The sequence below is a fragment of the Mesocricetus auratus genome, unplaced genomic scaffold (genome assembly GCF_017639785.1).
Source record: "Mesocricetus auratus isolate SY011 unplaced genomic scaffold, BCM_Maur_2.0 Super-Scaffold_100013, whole genome shotgun sequence".
NCBI lineage: Eukaryota > Metazoa > Chordata > Mammalia > Rodentia > Cricetidae > Mesocricetus > Mesocricetus auratus.
In genome coordinates this window covers 81,909,157-81,927,790 of record NW_024429196.1, presented here as the reverse complement: position 1 = coordinate 81,927,790, position 18,634 = coordinate 81,909,157, and the positions used below count along the sequence as shown (strand labels likewise).

Here is an 18,634-nt window from a genome sequence, read left to right as displayed (position 1 = left end):
TAATAATAGAGAACAACTCCAATGGCGGTGCTGTGAGGAACTGTCGGTGGATACTGTTGCTGAGACGAATTGTCGGTGGACACTGTTCTTGTACCTTTTTGGCTACTGCTACTAAGTAAAAAGAGGATGTTAGAAAATGAGCAATGTGCCACAGAGTCAGTAAATCTAATGGCGGACACAGCTGCTGAGGGACTCGGGGTCTGGTAGCACACATCGTGTGGATATACGGGACAAGGGAGTGATTGATGTTCCAGGCAGGATGGAGAGGGATGTTAGGATGTTTTGTCATGCTGCTGTGAATGGCAACTTCTGGAAAGAGAGTACGCAGACTGACTGACTGATTAGAGTTTCAGTACTGTGGAGAGACAGGATGCTGCAGGTCCAGAGGCTAACCATTTGCCTTCTCTTGGGCTAGGTTCTGGCTCTCCAGAACAGCCATTCCTTACACCCTTCCCACCGGAACTAACATCCTGTGGCAATAGACAAAGTCGTTTAGAACCTATTGACTTCACAGACAACCAGCTTCTACTTCCGGGAGCCGGGAATGCTGCCGGATAGCATCTTGAGTCTACAGGAAAGCTATCCCCATCTCCATCTACCTGTCCCTGGGAATGTACCCACCAAAGTATTTTAAACTTGCCTCGATTATCTCTGTTCTGGAAAACTACAAAAACCCGTGAAGCTGCTTCCACAGTGAAACAAGGTATTTCAGGTAACCTAAATCTGTTCCCTGGGCCATGGTCACTCAGAATGGCTCCAGAATAAACCATCTCTTACTCCCTTTAGGACAAGGAGCTGTGGTTTTTGCATCAACATTACAGAAGAGAAAGCACGTTAAACTGAGAACATACTCACTTGTGGAATTTTCTGCTCAATGGGTTCAGACCCCATTTGGTCAGATGTAACAGAAACCACAATATAATTAGTCAGGGTTCTCTAAAGGAGCAGGGCTGATTGAATGAATATATATGAATATATACATATATATGATAGTGGTGTGTGTGTGTGTGTGTGTGTGTGTGTGTGTGTGTGTGTGTGTGTTTTGAGAAGGGGACTTATTAGAGTGGATTACAGGATGTGATCTGAGTGAGCTCCAACAACGGCTGTCTTGCAATGGAAAGGCCGAAAAATCTGGTGGCTGTCCAGTTCTTGAGGCTGGATGTCTCAAACATCAGTCCAAACCTGGTGCTAAAGACCTCTCGAGTATTCTTGGAGAGCCGCTGACTTCAGTCTCTGTTGGAATCCTGAAGATGCTGTAGTTCACACTGGTGACAGCAACAGGGACAGATGAACTTGCCAGCATGAGTGAGGGAAAATGGGCAAAAAGCAAGGGACCCCTCTTCCACGTCCTTTTACGTGGGGCCGCCGCCAGAAGGTGGGGCACACGTTTAGGATGGGCCTTCCGGCTTCAGATAACCAGATTAAGAAAAGCCCCCACAGAGTGCCCAGAAGCTTGTTTTTTGGTTTTTTTTTTCAGTTGATCCCATATGTAGCCAGGATGACAACAGAAACTTGTCATCATTCACAAAGACATGACATTGGGGGTCTGCACAATGTCTCAGCAGGACATGAGCTTGACACCCTGAGTCTGGTCCCTGGGAGCTCACATGTCAGAAAGAATTGGTTCCTACAAGGTTTCCTCTGACTTCCTCACCATGGCAGGCATGCACTCTCCTCCCCAAATAAAACGTAATTTCTTAAAAAGTGAAACTATAGATTTTTTTGAGAGATATTACTGTTAAGTAGTCTGGCCCACGTGAGTGTTTGGCTCTGCCGACATGGTCCAGCATTGAACTTCCCTCTCTCACCACTGAAGGCCACACCAAAGTCTCCTATGAGAATCCCAGTTGCCTGATGTTACTGTAGTGCATATATAGAGATGTTAGGCTAAAGTGATAAGACAGGCTCCACTGGGCTAAAGTTAAAAATGATTGACAGGACTGTGATACCTCTAGAAGCGATTCTGCTTCTTTGCTTTTCCAGCTGTCTGCTTTCCTTGGCTTATGGCCTGTGGTAGTCTGAATCAGGAGTGGCACTATTAGGAGGTATGGAGTTGTTGGACTTAGGTTGTGGCCTTGTTGCAGGAAGTTTGTCACCGTAGGGGTGGGCCTTGAGGTCTCATATATGCCCTGTGTCTCAGACCGCATCCTGTTGACTGAGGATCAAGGTGTAAGAATTCCCAGCTCTTTCTCCAGTACAGTGTCTGCCTGCACGCTGCTTTGCTTGCCACTATGATGACAATGGGCTAGACCTCCGAAGTATCAGTGAAACGCCCCAGTTAAAGGTTTTCCTTTATAGGAGTTGCTGTGGTCATGGTGTCTCTTCACAGAAATAGACACCCTGACTAAGACACGGCCCCGAGTTGCTTTGATTTCTCCCGTCACCACGTGTCCTCTGCTTCCCTGTCTATCACAAGGACCCCCGTGATTACACGGGGATTGATCAGATAATCCAAAATAAACCTCCCCATCCCAAAACCTTTGGTTTCATCAGATCTGCAAATTATTGGTTTTTTTTCCATGAAAGGCAAATTGTCTCAGTTAGGGTTTCTGTTGCTGTGATGAAACACGGTGACCAAAAAAGCAACTTGGGGAGGAAAGGGATTGTAAAGGGAAGCTTTTTCCTTGTCTGCAGCTTTGGTTTTCCCCCGCCAGTCTCCTGGGCTCTGCCGCATTGTAGTCCCCAAATAACACACAAGACGCTCTATTAATTATGAAGCTGTTGGCCTTGCTTGTTTCTTACTGGCTAGCTCTGACTTAAGTATTTATCCCATAATTGTTAATCTAAGTATTTCTCTTACCGGAGCAAAGTTCTGGACTGGCGGGCTACATCGTGACTTCCTGTGTTTCTCCTACCCAGAGTCCTCCTGGACTCCTAGTCCCACTTATCTTGCTTCCCTATTGGCCAACAGTGCTTTATTGACATATACATAGGACTTCCCCCATCAAGGGATGATACATGCCTTGCACTTTCATAGCCCTGTTCACCATCAAAGAAGTCAGAGCAGGAGCTCAAACAGGGCAGGAAACCAGAGACAGGAGCTGATGCAGAGGCCTTGGAGGAGTGCCGCTTACTGGCTTTCCCCTCATGGGCCTGATTTTTTTGTTTGTTTGTTTGTTCGTTTATAGAACCCATAAAAAAGTTTGAGCCACCCCGCCTTGGGGATCATCTGTCTGCTTGCCTAAACAGCTTCTATAGACTCCCTTGAAGCTGCACATAGTTGTGGTGCCTTCATACGGGCCCACTGGCCAATGAGAAGCTGAAGTCCAGTTTAGAATATGGCCACTTTTTTTTCCTCAGCTAGAAGACGCATGTGAGTGTCAGAGACCTTTGCCTTCTCTCTTGTCTGTTCATCTAGTATGGAAAGCAATGTGCCTCCTAGAAAGTGACGCTACCTTACCAACTGAAGAAAAAAGCTACATGTCAAGATCGCAAACAAAATATGGTCAAAGGATATTAATAGTCTTTTGTTCTTGCCTCCCCCCTCCCTCCCTCCCTTCTTCCTTCCTTCCTTCCTTCCTTCCTTCCTTCCTTCCTTCCTTCCTTCCTCTCTCTCTCTCTCTCTCTCTCTCTCTCTCTCTCTCTCTCTCTCTCTCTCTCTTTCTTTCTTTTGAGACGGTTTCTCTGTGAAGCTGTCCTGCAACTCACTCTGTAGACCAAGCTGGCCTCAAGAAGATTTGCCTGCCTCTGCCTCTGCCTCCTGAGTGCTGGGATTAAAGGTGTGTGCCATCATTGCCCGGCTCTTTTTCTTTTTTTTTTTTAAACTGGGTAACATACATTTATTTATTTTCTTACGTTATTTTAGGTGTATGGGCATTTTACCTGAATGTATGTATGTCTGTGTACCACAGGTGTGCCTGGTTCCCACAGAGGCCAGAAGAGGGCACCAGATCCCCAGGACGAGATTTACAGATGGTTGTGAGCCACTATGTGGGTTCTGGGAACTGAACCCCTAGAAGAACAACCAATGATTTGAACCACTGAGCCTTCTTTCCAGCCACAGGGTCTGAGGTTTTTTTGTGTGTGTGTCTGCGAGTGACAGGGTTTCTCTGTGTAGCCCTGGCTGTCCAGGAACTAGCTTTATAGACCAGGCGGGCCTCAAACTCATGGAGACCTGACTGTGTCTGCCTCCTGTGTTGGGATTAAATGCATGCACCATCACACCCTGCAGAACCATGACTCTTTTTTTTTGTATTTATTTATTTATTTATTTTATTTTCCAGTTTAAATTTAGATAAGAGACAAGGTTCTTCACAAGTCAGTTCCAGGTCCCTCTCCCTTTCCCTCCCCTCCTCCCGTGCCCTCCCCCAACCCCCCCCCCGTTATCCCCTCATTCCCCCAGGGAGGGTGAGGCCCTCCATGGGGTGTCCATAGTCTGTCATTTCATATAGGGCAGGGCCTAGACCCTTCCCCAAGAGTTCAGGGTGAGAGTGCACCTCACATTGTTCTATGGGAGTCCAAAGTCCGTGTGTATACTTGGGATGGGTACTGATCTGCTGCCCAAGGCTCAATAGATTCCCTAGGCCTCCTCACTGACACCCAGATTTAGGGGGTCTTGATCAGTCCCATGCTGGATTCCCAGGCTGATGCCTGGGATTCAAGAGTTAACCTTTGTCTGGTCAGCTGTTTCTGGGGGTTAAACCAGCCCAGTCTTAATCCCTTTGATCATCAGTCCTCCCTCTCTGTTACTGGCTTTCTTGAGTTCAGCTCAGTACTTAACCAAGGGAGTCTGCCTCTTCTTCGATCAGCCACTAAATGAAGTTTCTGTTTCCCAGACTCTCTGGCCATAGGATTGTAGGCTGGCACTCCCCAGATCTATGTCTAAAATCCATATATGAGAGAGTACATGCCATGTTTCTCTTTTTGTGACTGAGTTACCTCACTAAGGATGGTTTCTTCTAGTGTCATCCATTTGCCTGCGAATCTCATGATTCCATTACTTTTTTCTGCTGAATAGTACTCCATTGTGTAGATGTACCACATTTTCTCTATCCACTCTTTGGTTGAGGGACATCTAGGTTGCTTCCAAGTTCTGGCTATTACAAATAAAGCTGCTATGAACATAGTGGAACAGACATCTTTGTTGTATGAATGGGCATCTTTTGGATATATGCCTAAGAGTGGAGTTGCTGGGTCTTGTGGTAGGTTTATTCCCATTTTTCTGAGGAATCTCCATACTGATTTCCAAAGTGGCTGAACCAGTTGGCACTCCCACCAGCAATGGAGGAGTGTCCCCCTTTCACCACATCCTCTCCAGCATAAATTGTCATTGGTGTTTTTGATTTTAGCCACAGAACCATGACTCTTAAAGGCATTAAGTCTGGGTAGAGCCAGAGGCAGGAGCAGAATGACTCCCTTTCAGTGGTTTAGAAATACACCTGAAATCTGAAGTGATTGGTCACCCAGTGAAGGAAGCACATGTGGGAAGGTGTTCAGAGCCACACAGCTCACCAGGGCAATATTTATTAAGCCTACAGACTTTTCCTGTTTACGGCTATGAACCACACTGCTTGCCGCAATGACTTTCCGAGGGCTGCAAAGAAACATGGCAGGTAAAACCAGAGTAACTGTCCCTGAAGAACACTGGGAACATCAGGAGGGTGAAGACATCTTTGGCATCTATTATTAGAGGGTCTATCTACATATGATCCTTTGAGGACGCCATATGTGACATTTTTAAATGTCATTTAAAGATGTGTGTATCCGTGGGTCTGAAGAGATAGCTCATCTATGGAGAGCACCAGACGCACCTCCAGAGGGCCCAGATTCAATGACTAGCATCCACATTGTGATTAACAACCATTAATAATTTTCGTTCCAGAGCATCCAGCGTCATCTTTTGGTCTCTGCAGGCATTTGGAGGATGCATGCGGTGCATAGGCATACATGCAGGCAAAACAGTTATACTCATAAAGTAAATCTTTTTTTTTTTCTTTTTAAGGCAACAGATGCATGCAGAGTGAAGTCTCCCTAGCTCAAGCCAGCAAGAGTTGCCACTGTTTCTTAGGATCCCCTCGCACTGGAGCTCAGAGGTATGTGGAGACTGTTTCAAACACAGTGTGCTCTTAACTGTTCTTGAGGGCACGCGTTAAAACTAATCTCTCAGCCGGGCATTGGTGGTGCACGCCTTTAATCCCAGCACTTGGGGGGCAGAGGCAGGTGGATCTCTGTGAGTTCAAGGCCAGCCTGGTCGACAGAATGAGTTCCAGGACAGTCTCCAAAAAAATAAAGAGAAACCCTGTCTTGAAACAAAACAAAACAAAACTATTCTCTCTCACCACCAAACTGCTTTCTGAAGGGCTTTTGCTGGCATTTAATTTCGTTGTGTCACAGAGTGAAGATGTCAGATAGATGATCATTAGGAGCTCTGCCACCCACTCACCCTGGTGGGTAAAGGAGATGACATAAATTCCTGCAAGGTTCTGAGGACCTGCGTGACCGTCACACACTTGTCCTTAGTCCCTGGCATAATCTGACGGAGGGAGGTGAATAAGAAAGGATGACTGGTGAGCAGAGTAGGGTGCTTTGGGTTTTAGGTGGTTTGCCTAAAGTTTCCTAACTCCCGGGCTCTGTAAGGGAACATGGAGATTTTGCCAAAACAAAACAAAAGCCCAACAACCCTACAACAATAACAAAAAGAAAAAAAAAGTCCAGAAATCTTTGATTGTATCGCTCCATAGTGACTTTAAGAAGTCAAATAGTTTAAAATTGTTCATTTAAAAAAACAGGATATTCTATTCAGTTAACAAATTTATTTGGGACCAGTGTCTCATTATGTAGCCCTGGCTGGCCTGGAGATCTCCTTGTAGACCAGGCTGGCCTGGAAAAGAGATCCAACTGCTTTTGCCACCTCTCAAGCGCTGAGGTTAAAGGCGTTGCCTGGCCTGACATCACTGTTTTGAGTGTGGCAGTGGTGCAGTATGGGTATTAGGATATTAGTGCTGCTGTCCTTACAGAGGCTAGGGTGGAGGCCGCATCCTCAGTCACGCAGTCGGGCAGCATATGTCTTTAGAAGGCTACCTATGGTCTAAAAACAAAAGGGATACCACAGAGACCCTAAGATACAGTGGCAATAGGCAAAATTGGAGGAGGGAGAGAGATTTGAGGTCAGAACTGAAGATACACTTGGTTGCTTGAAGGGAAGTAGTCTGACATTTCTTGAGTTTGGTCCTAGGCTGTTTATAGTGTCGTGTGGACTTAGAGACAGATTGGTAGACCTCTTTAAGAGACACAGGTCTTAAGCAAAGATTGTAGGAAAAAAAATAAAGGATTATGTGTGGTAAGAGACATTCATAAACAGAAAAGGATAGAAATTGATATACTTTCTTTGTTTTTAAAATGTACAGTGTTTGGGCCAGAGAGATGTCTCCATGGTTAAGGGCACTTGCTCTGTCAGGGGACTCAGGTTAGATTCCCAGCACCCACACCGCAGCTCACAACCTTCTGTAGCCGGTTCCGGGAAACCAGAAACCTTCTTCTGACTTCTTCAGGCAAATATTAGAGGCACACATATCACACAGACACACATTTGGGCAAAAAACACTCATACACATTAAATAAATAGTAAATTTAAAGAGAAAAAATGAAACTTTTATTTGGAAAGAATACTAAATAATGGTTCAAACTGATTGGCCAGTCTTCAAAACAATAATCATCGTGTTCATTTCCAGCACAAGGGCATTGCCTAAGCAGTGTCCAGAGTCTTTGCTTCCTTCTACATAGTCATGTACAAGCACTAACCTTCTGGGCCCAAGACATTTCTAGCAGCTGATGACGGTTTGGACAAAGACTTGGTGGTGGCCTCTGTTTCCAGTGGGTCACTGATGCTAGAGTTTGGCCAATAACCTCTAACTGGGGTTCAAGAAAGCACTTTTTTTTTTCTACCATAATCACTGAAAACAGTGGTTTCACTGGGAGGATGAGGCAGGAGGATTGCCATGAATTTAAGGCCATCCTGGGCTGTGTAGAAAGACTTGTCTAAAAAAAGTTGATACCATTGTTTCATACAATGATATATGTACCGTGTACTCTTTTCGCCAGCCTGGTCCCTGAGCCGTTATCAGTTCCAAATGAACATGCAGGACGCTATATGAATTATAAAGCTGTTGGCTGCTTGCTATGGTTTCTTAATGACTAGCTCTGACTTAATTATTAACCCATAATTACTAATATATATTTTCCTTTTTTAATAAGGTCTTATCTTGCTGAGAACACCAGACTTGCTCCCTCTCCTTCCGGGATCACTTGGTGACTCTCTACTCTTGACTATATTTCCCAGAATCCTCCTCAACTCCTAGTCCCACGTATCTTGCTTCCCTATTGGCCAACAGTGCTTTATTTATCAACCAATCAGACAAAATATACACAGAAGGACTTCCCACATCAGATATATGTATATGTATGATTATATATGTGTGCACATATGTATACATCTCAACATATGCGTATTTCAAGCTTATGTGTGAGACAGTAAAAAAATGTTCCTTTGAAAATGTGCATGTATGGGCACAGAAGTATAAAATTTCCTTAATTTTTTTACCAGAATATTCTTCCAATGCAAAAGAATAATTTGTTATAAATTTTGCTACATATAAAATAAAAACTATTATGAAAAACAACCCCGTTAAGCCTGTTACTTGGGAGGCAGAGGCAGTAACAGCAGCTGGTCATTTTCAGCTCTGGAGCAAGTCTTAGGCCAATCTACATGTGCCTTCATCTCAAAAAGAAAAAAAAATCTATTACCAAGCTCTGGCTTGACAAAATGTTTTTATTGGCCCAGAGAAAAGGGGGCATGAATTCACTTCAAAATAATGAGTCTTTATTTTTGTTAGTTTATTTTAAAAAAAAAAAGCAAGAATAAAAACTGGACAGCAAGTAGGTTTGCCCTCAAAACAGGGCTGCTAGTTTCTCTTGCTCCTATGAGGGCTGGTCATGCCATTATCCAGCAACCAATCACATACCCCGTCTTTCACACCCTCATTAATCTGCTGGTGAATACGAGCACCGCTAGAATAGGTTACGTGAGAACGGCTTCCTGAAGCAAAGTGTATCCATTACCAGGGCCAAGTAACCCCTGAACCAGGTGTTCCCGGCAGACTGAGGAGTTTCGGAAACGTCAGCTTGGGCAGAGACACTTGCCTGATACACTGTTGCTATCTGGCCTCCCACAGAATGTTCGCATTATTTACTGCTTTGTAGACAGATCACTTGAGCGGGAGAAAAATGTCACATCTGACCTTGTTCATACTTGACCAGCTTCCGCTGAAACAGAGGGACAGCCTGTGAGTGCTTCCCAGAGTGTGGTCACCAGGCTAGCAGGAGAGCGGAAGCTCTTCCAGGGCCCACAACCAGCTATTGACTCCCTAACATCTGCCCTGAATACAAACACTCCTTGCCTGAGCGATGGGGAGGATGGAAGGATGGAAACACAGTAAGTCCTTGACCATAGCCGCATCCGCGAACCTAGCCCATTTCCACAGAGACCCCATTGTGATCCTGCAGGATGCATGCCGTGCAAACGCTATTCTGTGTGCGCCCGGAGTCCCTGAGTTCAATCCCTGGGACTCACATGGAGAAACCTACTCCTTCAAGTTGTTGGACCTCCACATGTGCTGTAGCATATACGCTGTCCTTCACCCCCCCCCAACATGCAATAGAGATGTTTGAAGCTATTGATAAAGAATTTTACAGGAAAACATCTTCCTAAGAGATTAAATATGAGTCATTGGATGTTTGCTTAAAATGTCAATATTCCGGGCTGGAGAGATGGCTCGGAGGCTAAGAGCATTAACTGCTTGCTCTTCCAGAGGACCTGAGTTCAATTCCCAGCAACCACATGGTGGCTCACAACCATCTGTAAGGAGATCTGGTGCCTTCTTCTGGCCCGTAGGCATGCGTTTAGCCAGAACACTATATATACATAATAAATAAATAAATCTTTTTTAAAAAGTCAATTTCACACAGATTAGACAGAACCCAAAGATAAACCCGGGGCTGTGCCTGAAGCTGTGTAGCTCCAGTTTATTCAGGAGCCTGAGGCAGGACTGATTAAATTTAGGAGTTTGAGATCAGGTCCCGGGAAGGATAGTAAAAAAAAACCCATCTAAAAAAAAAAAAACACTAGTGTAAATCAGCTTAAGCAGAATTTTCTTAAAAGACTAGGCATTATCAGTTTGTGAGGGAAGAGCCATCTTGTCGGAGGCTGAATTTCATGCTTGAGATATTTCGTTTAGGGAACCACGATGGCAAAGGCCTCGAGGTGAAGGGAGCCTCTTTGTTTTAGACAGCCACTTCTCAGAGCCTTCCATGGTGCTTGCTCTCGGGGAGCACATGGAGTTTCCAGGTCTGGCCAGGGGGTCCAGGTCTGTGGATTTATAGTTGATTCAACCAAAGAGGTGAGGAGGTAACGCGTCAACATTGCTACATGAAAAGGCAGGCCCTTTGCCCAGCGCTCTGCCGTGCTGTAAGCTGTGCCGCACAAGCACGCGCCGCTTCTCCCGGCTTGTAAGGTGTGCGAACCTCAGAACACAGAAGACGACTGCAGAAAGTGTTCGGATGGGTGATCAGGAATCAGGTTCTGGAACCGCACTGGAAAGCACACGTCCTGGATTACCTTATATGGGGGAAGAGACACCCACAGACAGGCACACCAGTCGCCTGTAGGTGTTGTGGTCGATTTCCAGTAGAGAGCCAGGCAAGTGTAAGCCGGAGTAGGAACTTGCTAATGAGATCTGCGTTTTATATGGTGTCCAGATCAAGGAAAACAATCTTCTAATAGGTGCTTGCCAGTCAGTCCACATCTGGAGTTGTGATCTGCACGACACCCTGGGGAGGCCCGGCTGGCTGAGGGTAATGGAGAACAGGCAGAGGTCAGCAATGAGGGAGGTCGAGGGATGACTGGAGGGGGTGGGGGGATGCAAAGGGAAGCAGCTAATGAGAATCTAAGTCTTTGAAAAGCTGGGAGCGTCCCTGAACAGCAGCTCCGGCTTATGTCTTCCAGGCACACTACAAAAAGGAGCTGAGAGATTTGAAACATAAGAAACCCACGGCCGGGTCCTTTTCTGACTTCCCAACAAAGGCAGAGAGACCCGCTGTAGTGACAAAGCTACGAGTGAGTGGCAGTGAGCCAGGCAGAAGCTGGGATGGATTTCCAAGGTGCCTGTGGAGAGCTTGCAACCAAATGCATTGTGCGACGGTAGCCTCTGGTTCGGATTGCCTGCTTTAACAAAAAACGTTTGTCTCCTTGTTGTTGAGGACCAGGGAAATGCTGCAATGGCCATGAGCTCTATTAAAGCATACATTCTCATGTTGTTCTTGCTCTTCACTCTTTGGGAGTGTTGTATGCTTAGTATGAAGGTCTACTAAAAGATCTTTCCAAAGGTTCCCTACATCTTTCTTGCCAATATTTGATATTATGTCCTTTAAAAAAAAGATTTTATTTTTAACCACGTGTCTATGTGTCAGTTTGTGGATATGTGCATACGTATGTGAGTGCCCCCAGAGGCCTGAAGAGGGTGTTGGCATTCCTCTAGAGCTGGAGTTACAGGTGGGTATGAGCCATCTGATGTGAATATTGGAATTGAACTTGATCCTCTGCAAGAGTAAGTAGTTTATGCTCTTGACTATGAGTTGTCTCTATCTCTCCAGGTTTTTTTTTTAAAAATCAAGGACAACATAGTGGGAATAAAGTGGTATCACACTTTTTTTTCTTTTTTCTTTTTTATTTTCTTTTTGGTTTTTCGAGACAGGGTTTCTCTGTGAACTATAGTCAGGTTTCTCCTGACTATCCTGGATCTCACTCTGTAGACCAGGCTGGCTTAGAACTCACAGAGATCCACCTGCCTCTGCCTCCTGAGTGCTGGGATTAAAGGTGTGTGCCACCACCACCCGGCTGCACACTGGTTCTTATTTGCACTAATGCTAAGGATCGTTACATGTGCTCATTGGCTGTTTATATACCTTCTACAGAGAAAAGTCTACACAAATAATTTGCTAATTTTCAATTGGCTATTTGCCTTTTTATTATTGCGTTGTAAGAGTTCTTTACATATTTTGGATACAACTTACTCATCAAATATATGTGTTGTATTTTCTCCCAGGCTGTGGGTTGTCCTTTCAACTTTCTTGAAGGTAGGGTTTCAGCAGAATTTTAAAATCTCAATGAAGTCCAATTTGTCCAACTTTTCTTCATGTGTACTTTTGTCTAAATTGCTATAGACTTCTAAAGGTTTCCACCTATTGATTTAAGGTAGGTGAATGAAGCTTATGAAAGCTGTGACATAATTGCTAAGCTTTAGCTGTAGATACATTGACAGGCAGTCAATATCTTTGCTAAGCATCTTGGCCTACTAAGCTGAAGATGTGTTGATCCAGATTCAGTTTGTACATCAGTCCACACATCACAACTGAATCAACTTCGGAAGCAGATGGGTCCTCTGGAAATCCCCATGGAAACAGTGAAACACTCATTTGAGAATTATCTCTCTCCCTAACATGTTACAGAATACACTTATAGTCATGAACAAGTAGGTGGTGGTGAGGGAGTGTTTGCTTGTAGATGAATCTTCAGTATAGTATTACCAAACTAATTGCATGCTCTTTCTTCAGCCCCTAGGAGAAGGAACTGATTAAAATTTGAAGTGAGAAAATGTGACTTCCAAAGCAGTTATAGTACATGTTTGAAAACAAACCCCCTCATGTCAGATAATTAATCCCAAGATTAATTTTGGGCCCTATGCACACTGGGCAAGTACTCTGCCATTGAGCTACATATACAACTACAAATCATTTTTTATGATTCCAAATACAGAATATAAAGCCTGACAAATATTTTCTAGGTCTTAACAAAAAAGCTTTTCATCAGTGGTAAAAATCTGAGGAAACCATGGTGTTAAATTTGTTCAAACACATGAGTTTGAAAATATGGAGGAGCAGCTTCCCTGTGGAATGGATGTCAGTAGGACAGAAAGCCCTCAGCTTTTACCCACCATTTCAAAAACGATTGAACGATCTTTAAAGACAGAAACATATAATATCTCACAGGTAGGTATGCATCAATCAGAACTTGGTTTCATTCAATAGCTAGTGCCCTTAATTCCATAATCCCTGGATCATTATGTGAAGCTATACACGAAAATTGCATAACTTTAAACACACTTAAGGATCTTAACCAGTGACTCACTTGGTTGCACAAGTTGTTTCTGTCATTATCATACCTGGTTGTTCCCATGTGACTTGGTTCTCTGGTGACTTTCATTTACCGACAGAAACTCCCATTGGTCAACACTTCAGGATGGCCAGGCCTATGGCCTCATGTTTATAATCCCAACACAAAGAACCTGGGACAAAAGGATCAATAGGGGTCAGATCCCAGCCTGGGCTACATAGTGAGTTTCAGGATAGCCTGGGGGTATGGACTAGGACCTGCCTCAAATCAAAACCAGACTCTGTAAGATAATTTACATCTATGGTTTCCAAAACTGTATCTATTTTTTTATAGGAGCAATGCTAGCTCTAGAAGCATATGAAGTGAAATACCCTCAAGAGAAAAATGCAATGAAGAGGAGGAAAACCAAACTAAACCAAAATGAATCAAAACATTAGCTGTTAAACACAGCCACGAGGACATTGTTTTCTCACTTGAAACCTCATGAAAACACAGTGAAAGCTCCTGAGCATGAGAAAGAATGGGTGAAGAGACCAAGAACAGGTTAGGACCAGACAGTTAGCCAGGGGATAGAATCGACCTTAGCCAATTGGAGAGGCATAGGCCCCGACCTCCTGAAGGACCAGGAAGACTCGGACTGATGCCAGCAAAGCCCGCATTGGCTCAGACACTCAGACGGTTGAGTGCAGACTCACAGGAGGGAAGCTGATGATTTGAAATGAGCCCTCCCCACCCCATGTATTCCTCCACTGGTCCCACCTTCCTCCAGCAGAAGACAGAGGGAGCGGAACCACAGAGACTCTGGTCAAGGAAATACTTGTTCCCTCTTAGTAAGGATCTCTGCTGGAGGCTTAAATTAAAAAAAAAAAATGGACACCTTGAAGCGGACCTCAGCAGCAGCTGCCCTTTAAGCCCATTCTTACCCGATGTCACAGAATGGTTCAGGTTCCTTCACTTTAATTAACACACCAGCAGAAGTGTCTAATTATGAAACTGCTGGCTGATGACTAGGGCTTCTTATTGGGTAGTTCTGTCTTAATTATTAACTCATAACTACTACTCTATGTATTTCTACATGACCTTATCTTACCGGAGAACACCAGACTCACGTCCTCTCTCCAGAGCTTACATTGTAACTTCTCCTTTGCCTACACCTTCCAGAATTCTCCTCATCTCCTAGACCCGTCTGTCTTGCTACCCTATTAGCCGACAGTGTTCTATTCATCAACCAATAAGGTAAACACATACAGAAGGACAAGCCCATCACTCATGAGTTCACAAGTGTGTGCGTGTGAAAACCAGAGACAAGCATCAGGGCGTCTTCCTCTGTTGCTCTCCACTCCCTGCTCCCCCCACCCCCCAACTGCTTCCTTTTTGAGTCAGGCTCTCTCACTGAATCTAAAGGTCACTGAGTTCAGTTAGACCGGTTGGCCACCAAGCCTGTAGAATCCTCCTGTTTTCATCTTCCCAGTGCCTGGCTCCTTATATGGGTGCTCAGATCTAGACTTGGCTTTTCAAGCTTGCACAGCAAGTCCCTTACCTACTGAGTCATCTTCTCAGTCCTGGCACTAAAGATATCTTAGAGGCCAGACTGAGATGACCAGAGACCCCCCCCCCAAGCTAGAGAGCTTGTTTGTCTGAGCTAACCAGAGACCCCCCCCCCCCCCGCCCGCCAAGCTAGAGAGCCAGCCTGTCTGCCTGGGGCAAGCACTGGTCCACGCCTACAGGTCACGTTAAGCAGAAATGGTGGCACAGGCTTCTCACACTGTTATCAAGCAACTCGAAATAAGGATTCTCTGTGAAATTCTCTGATTTCTAAAAGTTTCAGATTAAAAATTGCCCTCAAACGCTCTTCAAGCTAAACAAAACAAGCCTGCAGGCCAGATGCAACTTCAGGGTACTTATTCCCTCTCCCTGGTCTAATATTTTGCCAGAGCTTGAGAGAGACTTTTAAAAAGACCTAGATTCTGCTGTGAAGAAGGTGCACACCTTTAGTTCTAGCTCTTGGGAATCACAGGCAGGGGGGTCTTTGTGAATTCTAGGTCAGCCAGTGCTGCATAGGGAGACCCTGTCTCCACAGAGGAATTAAAAACAACTACCCAGCCTTACCGAGAAGGGAGATATTTGTGCATGTTCTTGCATGAGATTACAAGTAGCAATTCAAATCCAATGAGGAAAAAAGGATTGAAAGCCATTTACAGGAGCTATGAAATCAAACCCCAAGAAGACTTCTGGTACCAGCTCAGATTGGGATTTTGTGATTTGTTGACATTGTGCCTGCTTACTTTGTCTTCCTGGGTTGGTTAGTAGTAGGCACGAGCCATGCTGTCATTAATGTGCAGTACTAACTTTGATATTGAAGCCAGTAGCAGTGGAGTGCCCAGGAGAAAATCTTGCTTAAGAAGTAAATGACTGCCAGGCGGTGGTGGCGCACGCCTTTAATCCCAGCACTCGGGAGGCAGAGGCAGGTGGATCTCTGTGAGTTCGAGGCCAGGCTGGACCAACAGCCTCGAAAACGATACAGAGAAACCCTGTCTTGAAAAACCAAAAAAAAAAAAAAAAAAAAAAAAGAAGTAAATGACTGAAGTACTAATGGTATCTGTTACTATACACTATAGGAAACACAGCTCTTGTGTAAAGAAAAAGTTTTTTGGGGGGGATTTCACAAGGTGAAACTGTCTTCCGTACCTTGGAAACAGAGTCATGGAAATGCATCTGAATAAGTTAGTGGGATGGGGTCTACTGAACAATAGTGCCCTGTAGCTTGTGTATTTATTGCCTTTAATGGAAATAGCCTGTCGATCTGAATAAGTCAACCATTTTCAGGTGCGGGGGGAAGGGGGTCACCCTGAATTACTGGCATGGGCAGAAGCAATCACAAGAGCCCTTGTAAGAGAGAAGTAAGAAGCTTGGCATCCAAGAGGAAGAGACTGGCTGTTGTACCTGGGCAGGTTCTGTCTTTCCTCTCTGCTTCCTGTCTCCCACGGGGGTGTGGGAGCTTTTCTTCCACATGCTTCCTGTCGCCATAATGTTCTGCATAAGGTCACGGTGCCAAGCAACCAAGGAGTCAGCCTGCAAATACAAACCTTTCTTCCCTTAAGTAGTTTACGCCAGAGTCTAAGTCTAAAAGATAAGTAGCACATTTTACTCCTGTGGATCTTTAAGAATTAAAAGTACTGCATAACACACACACACAGACACAGACACAGACACACACACACACACACAGGAGTTGAGCACATTTTACTCCTGTGGATCTTTAAGAATTAAAAGTACTGCATAACACACACACACACACACACACACACACACACACACACACACCGGAGTTGAGCAGACTAGACCCTTCATTTAGCATGGGAATAAACAAGATGCAGCTAACTCCGATATTGGAAAACATTCAGCGATTAAAGGGTCAATCTGCAACTGACACAGGAATAGGATGGAATTTGCTTTTTTCTGAGTTAATGGTTGCCAGAATTAATCAAGTCACAAATGTGCACAGTTTCTTCCTTTTTCAACTGGAATTTTTAAATGCTTATTCTTAGCAATTCTTTAATATTAATTTCATGCTAAGTGAGTCATTATTAAATACTTATGAGGAAAACTATTTTTAAGTCATGTGCTCATTTAAAACTGTAACTTATTACTTTCTGCAGGCAATAAAAATGTGCTAAATTAGTTACAACACACCAGGACTGGTAGGATGTATGCTCTAAATAAGAATGTATGCGTTTACTGACCTAAAAAAAACCAGGATAAAATTGGTTGCATGTTCTTCTCAAAGAGTGTACATGCCATTCATTGCTCAATGGGGGAAAACACAGATTTTTGTTTTCAGGAATCCTGTGTTTCAGTAAGTAGACACATTACCTATCTTTATAAATCAGCCTACAACACCCCCCCAGGTTTTATTTTATCTATCTATCTATCTATCTATCTATCTATCTATCTATCTATCTATCTATGTTTAGGTTTTTCGAGACAGGGTTTCTCTGTGTTGTTTTAGAGCTTGTCCTGGAACCTGCTCTGTAGACCAGGATGGTCTTGAACTCACAGAGATTCCCCTGCCTCTGCCTCCCGAGTGCTGGGATTAAAGGCGTTCACCACCAACCCCCTGCCCCCCACAGGTTTTAAAATGATGTTTGCTACTCTTGGATAGTCTCTTGTAGCAACCATGTATCCACTGATGGGCTCTGTGGGAAAAGAAGCTATTCACGAACTTGAAGTTCCTTTCTCTAGACCAAGCTTAAGGCAGAGGGCACAGGTTTTCTTTAACCATAGAAATCTGACTTTATTATAGTGCTTCATCTTTGTATTGTAGCAAGCTACAGGCATTTAAAATAATACTCATTTCAACAAAACAGAAACTTATTTTTTCTTTATTGTTAGTCAAAGCAGGCAGCTTCCGTGGTTACTGGCATCCAGTACTAGGAAAAGCTGAAAGGTTGTGATTTCTTCCTCTGAAACAGGTCATACAACCTAGGAAGAATTTTCTAAACTTCTAAAATAGGTTCTGAGACCCTCATGTAAGAAGTGGCTGCCCAAGACATGGACAAAGGAACAACTTTCTCTCTGAAGACACAGGGATACAGAAAGGCACGGAAGAGACCTTGCTAATGCCCCTTAGTTCATGACTAGCAGATTATATTCTCTGTCTAATTCTCTCTCCCCAAACTGTCCATTTTTCACCAAAACTAGCATAAAGATTCCCAGGGTTCGTTGCTTCCTTGGGTGCCAATGTCATGTGAAATGTAAAACTTTTATGCTGTGCTCTTATTACAGTTTTGTTGCTTCCCCTACAGTTAGTTGGCTTTCACTGGGCAACCCACGGTTAACGTACAAAGCAGGGCTGGCCAGATTGCTAACACCCAGAGACACCCAAAGAGTTATCTAACTCCAGGTAGTTTGTCATTGCAGTCAGCTAAGGAAAGGCATGATGATTACAAGCATATGGAAAACTGTGTGGACAGCTAAGAACACAAAACAATACTAGAGTTAGCTTGGCTTAAACTGGCCTTAAAAGGCTGGGTGTGGGGGGGCTGGAGAGATGGCTTAGTGGTTAGGAGCACTGGCTGCTCTTCCAGAGGACCCAGGTTCAATTCCTAACACCCACATGGCAGGCAGCTCACAACTATGACTCTAGTTTCAGGGGTCCTGACACCCTCATACAGACATACATGCAGGCAAAACACCAATGCACATAAACTAGTTTTAAAAGGCTTGGTGTGGTGGTACACACCTTTAACTGCATGCAGATGCAAAGGCAGACAGATCTCTGTGAGTTTGAGGACCACCTGGTCTACAGAGTGAGTTCCAGGACAGCCAGAGCTACATAGTGAGACCCTGTCCCCCACCCCCCCAAAATATTGGTCTTAAAATTGGAAAGTTGAAAAATGAAAGCTACAGTGTCCTTCATGCAACATATTCTTTCAACTTCCTGTCTTTTCTTTCAGTCAGCTTTCTTTG

General features: G+C 44.3%; 1 long non-coding RNA gene across 2 annotated transcripts; it reads left to right on the top strand.

Annotated features, from left to right (window-relative positions):
- The first annotated feature begins 317 nt into the window (after positions 1 to 317).
- Positions 318 to 11,413, top strand: LOC121143797. 2 transcript variants are annotated; one of them, XR_005881122.1, is made up of 3 exons: positions 318 to 703; positions 5,942 to 6,032; positions 11,000 to 11,413. It is a non-coding gene; the product is annotated as an uncharacterized LOC121143797 (long non-coding RNA). The 2 variants fall into 2 exon arrangements; XR_005881121.1 differs by having other exon boundaries at positions 318 to 712.
- The last annotated feature ends 7,221 nt before the right edge of the window (positions 11,414 to 18,634 follow it).